The sequence below is a fragment of the Megalopta genalis genome, unplaced genomic scaffold (assembly GCF_051020955.1).
Source record: "Megalopta genalis isolate 19385.01 unplaced genomic scaffold, iyMegGena1_principal scaffold0038, whole genome shotgun sequence".
NCBI lineage: Eukaryota > Metazoa > Arthropoda > Insecta > Hymenoptera > Halictidae > Megalopta > Megalopta genalis.
Window position 1 is genome coordinate 1,975,001 of NW_027476107.1, and position 7,500 is coordinate 1,982,500.

Below are 7,500 nucleotides of genomic sequence, written 5' to 3' on the forward strand. Positions count from 1 at the left end.
GCGTGAAATATCATTTTGCTTTTATTTGATATTAGTTGCAGGTGAGGAGTTATGTTTAATCTTGTGCCAAATTTGACACCGAGATATTTAACGGAGTTTTTCATTTTAAGTGAGCTGTTCCCGATCTTGACTGTGGGAGGTCTTCTAATATCTAGAAAGCCTTTTAGCAGAATCATTTCTGATTTCTGTGATGAAATTTGGAGTTTTTGTTCCCTACACCATTCTAAGATTGTGGCTGTGATGGAGTTTGCAGTTGTTTCCAACTGTAATCTAGAGTCTCCTGAAGTGAGGACTATTAGGTCGTCCGCGTAAGCAATGACTTTGTGGCCTAGACTATTTAGGCGATTTAGAAGTTCGTCGAATATTAAGTTCCAGAACATGGGTCCCAGGATAGAACCTTGAGGGCAACCTTTGTTTACTGATTTGCGGGATATGAAGCTAGAGGTGACTATCTCTGCTGTTCGGTCAGAGAGGTAACTTTGAATAACTTTGTATATATTTTGCGGACAATTTCTATTTTTTAGGTTCCAGAGGATGCTGGGCCACCATACCGAATCGAAAGCTCCTGAGATGTCGAAGAGCAGACCTATCATATATTTGTTCCGAGAGTAAGTTACATGTTTTCTTAATTCAACCATGGCGTCCTCTGTTGACCTTCCGGGTTTGAATCCGAATTGTCTATCAGAGGTGAGCTCATGGTTGTGCAGAAGGCAGTGGATCTTATTGGCCATAAGCTTTTCCAGAATTTTGCCGAGGACTGGGAGGAGAGAGATCGGCCTATAGGACTTAGGATCGCTCTCCTCTTTCTCTTTTCCTTTAAGTAGCACACGAATCTGAGCACGCTTCCATTGTTTTGGGAATACGCCGTGGGTTAGGCAATCATTAAACAGTTCTGTGATTTCCCCATGTAGGGTAGTCCAGGCCCGCTTAATGATTACGTTTTCTAGTCGGTCGTGTCCGGGGGCTTTATTCGGTTTAAGGGATTTTACTATTGTGGCTATGTCTGTTTTTAAGAATGGGGGAGAATTTTCCGTGGCTGGAGGTGACGACGTCTCCAGTCGGATGTTAATTTGTCTGTTTGTTTCGTTGGTCGTGTTATCGTCTGGAACTAGGTGGGCTAAGAGTTTGTCTATTGTGTCGCGTAGTGTGATTGTTTGTTCACCTTGTATTTGTATACTTTCGCATACTTTGTCTGCTTTTAGTTTTTTGTTTGCTATTTTGTATGTTATTCCCCATGCGTTTTCGTTTCCTTCCTTGGAGACGAAGTTTCTCCAGCTTTTGAGTTTCGCGGATCTAATTTTTGATATATATTTATTTCGGAGGGTTCGATAAGACTCTCCTAAGGATTGCCTTACCGATTTCGTTTTTGTTCTTTGATAGATACGTCTTGCCTCAGTGACCTCTTTTCCAAGTTTGCTTAGTTGCGGAGTCCACCAAGGGACGGATTTCGGGAAGCGTGTTTTTTGCGGGATGGATTGTTCTGCTGCTGTTATGATTTTATTTTCTATTTTCGCGGCGAGTGATTCTGGAGTTGAGGTTTCTAAGGGGGGCGGGTCGTTTGTAGTTTTGTTGGAGAGACAGTGGTGAAATTTGTCCCAGTCTGCTTTTTTAACGTTGAACCTATTGGTTCTGACTGGTCGGCTAGAAGTGTGGAATAGTTGGATGGAATAGGTTATTAGACTGTGGTCGCTCGTGGTCGTACTGTCATGTACCGACCAACACCTGATTTTGTCGAATGAGTTTGCACACGCTAGAGTGAGATCAATGTTAGAAGTTCCTCTAGGTGTGTTGAATGTGAAGGTTGCGGAAGGCTTATTAACTACGAAGAGTCTGTGTTGGGAGATGAAATCTTCCATTGTCTCTCCTCGAGGATCTGTGCGTTTGCTGAACCAGAGGGGGGAGTTCGCGTTTGAATCTAAGCTAATTATTATTTTATGCCCCTTGAGAGTTGTAATTGCTTTATCTAGGTGGGCTAAGTATGAGTCTATGTTTTCGCAAAATTGGAGATACGCGTTGATTATGTAGAATCTGTCGTCTTTCGTGCAGATTTCTACGCATGTGCAATGGGTGTTGCTTATTTGTGCGATCTTAAGGGCTTCTATTTCGGTGTTGAAAATAACTATTGCTGATTTAATTTTGTCCGCGGTAGAGATTTTTGAAAAGCGTTTTTTGTCGGTTATGATTTTTGTAGTAATTCCGAAGCCTGGGATGGAGTTCGCGTTACTGTAGGGCTCCTGAAGCAAGAGTATATCTATCTTTTTGTTTGTCGCTATCTGTCTGAGTTCGTCAGTTACTGTCTTAGAACCTCCGGCGTTTATTTGTGCTACTTTTAGGATTCGCGTGCTACTTGTGTTGCGTCTAGTGGATACTTGGCCTATTTTAAGGGTGGGCATGGATTGGGAGTGGTTAGGTTTATAAACCATAATCCGTGCGAGCGAGGACCTGATTTATAGCAGCGATGTATGCCGGACATTCGCTGTGGGTGACAGAGTGGGTGGCGGGTTTGCCGGTTTTCTGGCAATTATGGCAGCAGGACGGTTTGGCCTTGTTTGGGCATGTTTTGAAAGTGTGGTCTTGCTCGGCGCAATGACCACAAATGTCTTTCTCGGCGCGGCAGTATTTCGTCGTGTGACCGAAGCTGTGGCACTTGTAACAGCGGGTCGCCGCGATGTAATCGTTGACGCGGCAACAATTCCATGCGACGTAGACTCGCTCTTTCTTGACGAGGATGTCGCGGGCCTGTTTAGACACTTCTAGAATCCAGTTGCATCTATCTCTGTTTTTGTCGCCTGATTTAAATGCGAGTTTGATCTGTTGGGAAATAGATTTTTCGGGGCCGTCGAGATTCTGGTTGACGATAGCCTTAAGTGTGGCTTCGTCACTCTCGAGTTTCGGGACGTCGTACAATATTATTCTGGGATTTTTCTTTAGCGGGGCTCCTACTATTAGGCCGGCAGCTTTCAACTGCGCGTTGCCTTGAAGGGTGGTTAGGTCAGAATTTTTAGAGGACTCGACTAGGATCCCGTTGCCCTGGATCCTCCTGATGCTCTTTATTTGCAATTTGTTCTCGGAAGGGGAAACGAGCTTCAGGACTGCTTCCTTGGTCTTCTCACTGGATTCGAAGACCTTGGGATCCTGTGGAAGGATCGTGATCGCGCTAGGAGGGTTCTGTTTTAAATTTGAAAGAGCCGCAGTTTTGGAGCGGACTCCGACTCTTTCGGCGTAGGTGGTGGGTCGGGAGGGTTCTTTCGAGACTTGACACTTTTCAGTGACTGTCTCGAGGGTCTTGCGCTGCATTTTATTTTCGGAGGTGATGGCGTGGATTTGGCCCTCGAGGTTACTGCAGCGGAGGAGGGACGCTCCAAGGATACTTTGCAGTTTCGCGAGTTTACTGGCGATAAACTGCGATGCTTCGGGATAGAGACCGTTGTCCTGGTCCATTAAGAAGTTCAATAAGGCCATTGAGACCTTTTCGGATTTTAAGCGAAGTTCGTTCGCGGTGAGATCGGGGGAGGGAGTGACGGCGGCCGTCTTGCTGCTGTTGTTTTGCGGATTGTTGGGGGCAGGTGTGACCGGGGGCGGAGAAGGGGCTTCGGATTTTCTCCGGGTTTTGGGGGGCTTTTGAGAGGGCACGTTGGTTAGCGGGGTGTCAGAGTCTAATTCTGCGTCGGAGACTATTCTACGTTTATTTTTTCTGTTGCGTTTACTTACTTTGATGTAGCCCTCTGTATCGGATGTATCGGCTTCCATCCTGTCTGTTGTGGTCGGCTGGCGAGGTGGTGGGTTTGTCGGCTGGCGGTTGGCTGCTGGGCTGGCGTCCAGGTCGTCTAGGAGTTGCACACGGATTTTTTTCTTCGGATTTTTGGAAACTCACACGTGAAAAATAATGTACGTATCAAGAAATTTGCGCGTAACTAGGGACGGTTGCTAAGGAGTTTTCGCGGAGGAATGTACTACAGGCCGAGAAACCGTTACTTTTACCGTTAAGCGGTACCGTTACCTGGCCGGCGACCCTTGTAATCCGGGACGGCGCAGGTAGTCAAAATTTACGGACGCGAACAATTTAAAGTAAATGTTTATGCTTATAACTTTTTTAACGTTAAAACAATCAACAAATGAACTGCACAAGGTTGTTGTTGGTAAAAAACACTGCACGTTGATACAAAAAATTTTTAATTTTTGTCACTTTTAAACTACCGTTTACGAAACGACGCGGATTAACTTCGGAGCGACTTGTCGCACGTCCGTTCACCACGGCGGTTGAGAGCGGAGTCCAGTAGATAGGGACAGATGGGAATCTCGTTAATCCATTCATGCGCGTCACTAATTAGATGACGAGGCATTTGGCTATAACATTTGTTAGGCGAGTTGTATTTCGCAACAATATTTCCAGTGTATTTTGCTTGCGGCCCGCTGGTAGGCATACCATTTATATGATAAATCGACGCTATTCAAAAGGCGTAGTAATTAGTGACGCGATGTAAATAAAACTAAAGAAATAATTTTTTTTTTTTTAATGGATCAATACAACAATTTATAATAATGGATTAATATAACAAAAGAATCAATAAAACTTTTTTTTTTTTTTTTTTTTTTTTTTTTTTTTTTTTTTTTTTTTTTTTTATATTTTTTTTATTTTTATTATTGTAGGAATTGATTTTATTTGCGCGAGGATGTTCAGAGCGGGTCCGAGTATAACCCGTCAATGCACGCGGATGTTATGTCGCGGCCTCCTCCACACAGAGCTCATGAATTGCCGGTGGATAGATACACCCCATTGTAGGGCGGTAGTGCAAATAATTTGTTTCAGCCTGTGTGATAGACCAAACTCTCTGATTATATCATCGCCGGAATCAAGCCAACAACCACGAGCGCCAACCACGAGCGGCATCACCTCCACATGAGACACGCGGTACGTATTTTTAATCTTTTCGACTAGATCCGGTGTACTGTATTTGTCCTTTTTGATATTGTACGCATTTAACAGTGATGTCTGTTTAGTCTCGTAGGCTACTGTTGTTTCAATTACATATGCGGTATCATTGTCTATTGTTATCAAGTCTGGTACGTATCTATTTTCTTTGGTAGTAAAACGGGGAATTTGTTCTATCTTGGTTTTTGTTTTTTCGATTGCAGTTTTGATTATTTTGTTCACATTGTCATGTCTATTGATGCGTGTATAATGCGTAACCGGACATCGCTGTAATATGTGGTATAAGGATTCGCGTGTCCCTGCGCAGGATGGATTGCGGCAATCGGTATCTTTCATATAGGGGGCTCCCTTGGTGGGGAGTAACCCAATCCTTAGGTTGATTGCTCCGATATAGTCTCGACCCTTCCAGAAATTAGGTGGGTTGTATATCCACGAAGATACGCCTGGGGTCATCAGGGCGAGACCAGAGCCTAGCGCGGAGCGATGGAGTTGCTCGGACCAATGTTTACGAATCATTTGTTTAGATGGTGTCGCGATGCTCCCAAGGATATTGTTGAGCTTTCGCATTATATGTTGGACTATCGAAGATTCCATAACGCACTGTATCTCGCTGTCGCCACGGGCTCTCAAGCGCTCCAATCGGCGTAAGTACATAGCGGCAATGTGGATTGTAAGCGATGGAATGCCTAGTCCACCGCTGCTTAAAGGAGCATGTATATATGGAGTTGGTGTGGTAGTTGGTAAGTGTAGTATATTTTTTACAAATTTTATTATGCAATTATCTATGTACTTTAATTTTTTTTTGTTTATGTCCATTGTTTGCAGACTATGGTGAAGACGAGGAATGAGGTACCTGTGCAGTATGTTCAGTTTCTGCCATGGTTTTAAAGGACTAGTTTTAAGATTTTTGAGCATGCCTTCAAGCTTTGATGGAGATGGAGAGATAGCACCGCGGTATCTATATACATGGCCGAGGTATTTAAATTGTGACGCGACACCCAATGTTGGGATCGGGCTTTTATTAATCTGCAGTTTGGGCCGCGTATCAACTACGAGCCTTTTCGTTCCAGGGACGCGTAGATTCTGTAAGATGGCGCATTTAGATGGGTTCACTTGCAGCCCGTGTTTGTGGAAGAATTTCTCGACGATCCGGATATTACTTCGCATCGCACTGGGAGTGGGAGCCACCATCACGATGTCATCGGCAAAAGCTAATGCCCGTATCCTGGTGCCTCCCACATCAACACCCTCACACTCATTAAGTTGTATCATGAGCTGGTCTAGCACTAAATTAAATAGGAAACCGGACATGGGATCACCCTGTTTCACGCCGCGTTTTATAGGTATAGGATTGGATCGGGATCCGTGGCATTCGAGTATTGTGGTTATGTCGTTATAATTGTTTTCGATGTATTCTATTGTATGAGCGTCTACGTTTTTTCTGATTAGTGCGTCTATTATTGAAATGATGTTAACAGAGTCAAATGCTTTAGCTAAATCTATAGATAGTATAGTGAAAGGTTTCGATTTTTCGCGGCTTAATTTAATTAGTGTTTGTAGGATGGTACTATTAGCCATTATCCCGTCGGTTCTCGTGAAGCCTCTTTGCGTGTGAAACAGAGGTATTTCATTCTCAAGGCGCGACACGATGATTTTATTTAGTAGGCGCAGTATATGACTTGAGATGGTTATGGGCCGCCATTGTTTTGGGTCCATCAAGTCGCCGGATTTAGGTAACAGTGTTGTTCTGTTCGATCTTAGCACAGAGGGTAACGTCTTCATTCCCCATACAATATTCAATAGTGCACACAGCTCCTTGCGTGGCATTTGCCTAAGAGTCGATCGATCAATTCCGTCGGTGCCTGGAGCGGATTGTTTCATCCTGGTAAGTTGCTCGTGTATCTCGGTCGGTGATATCGGATTTGAAAGGTTGATATTACTATTGGTATCTGTTTTTCGCTTCTGAGGTTTCCATTCGACATCCTTGTGTTCAAATAGTTTAGAATAATATTCTTCAAATGATTCTATCGTCGGAGATTCTGTAATGTTGAGTGGGTTTCCGGTAATTATATGCTCAGCCAATTGGGTTGGGTTTTTGTTATAGAGTTTTTGGAATCTGGCGTAATCAGTCGCTATCCTTTTAGCGCGGTTGCCTTTTCTTTTATTACTTTCATTGCATTTATTGCTATGCTTGTTCTTTTTACTGTTATTTTTATTCTTGTTTTCGTTCTGATAGTTATTTAATTTATTTTTATTATTTTTATCGTCTATTGTATTTATAACTCTGTTGTTGCTTGTATTGTTTTTATTGTATTTATTATTTTTATTTTGTTTATTGCTTTTATTATATTTATTTTTCTTGTTACTAGTTTTATGGGTTTTATCTACTGAGTTACTATTTTCATTGTATTCATCGGTTTCATCAGCGAGCGAAGCAACATATGATGTTAAGTTTTCTATGTATTGGTCCATCATTAACATAGTGTCTTCAGAAGGTGTGTTAGACAGGGCATTTTCAATAATTTCTGCCATGTGATGGCCTACTTGTACTTTAAGTTCAGCCAGGA

General features: G+C 43.0%; 1 pseudogene; it reads right to left on the reverse strand.

Moving 5' to 3' along the window:
• The window catches only part of LOC143261178 (large subunit ribosomal RNA), a 13,712-nt pseudogene that overhangs the window by 2,438 nt on the left and 3,774 nt on the right, over positions 1–7,500 (reverse strand).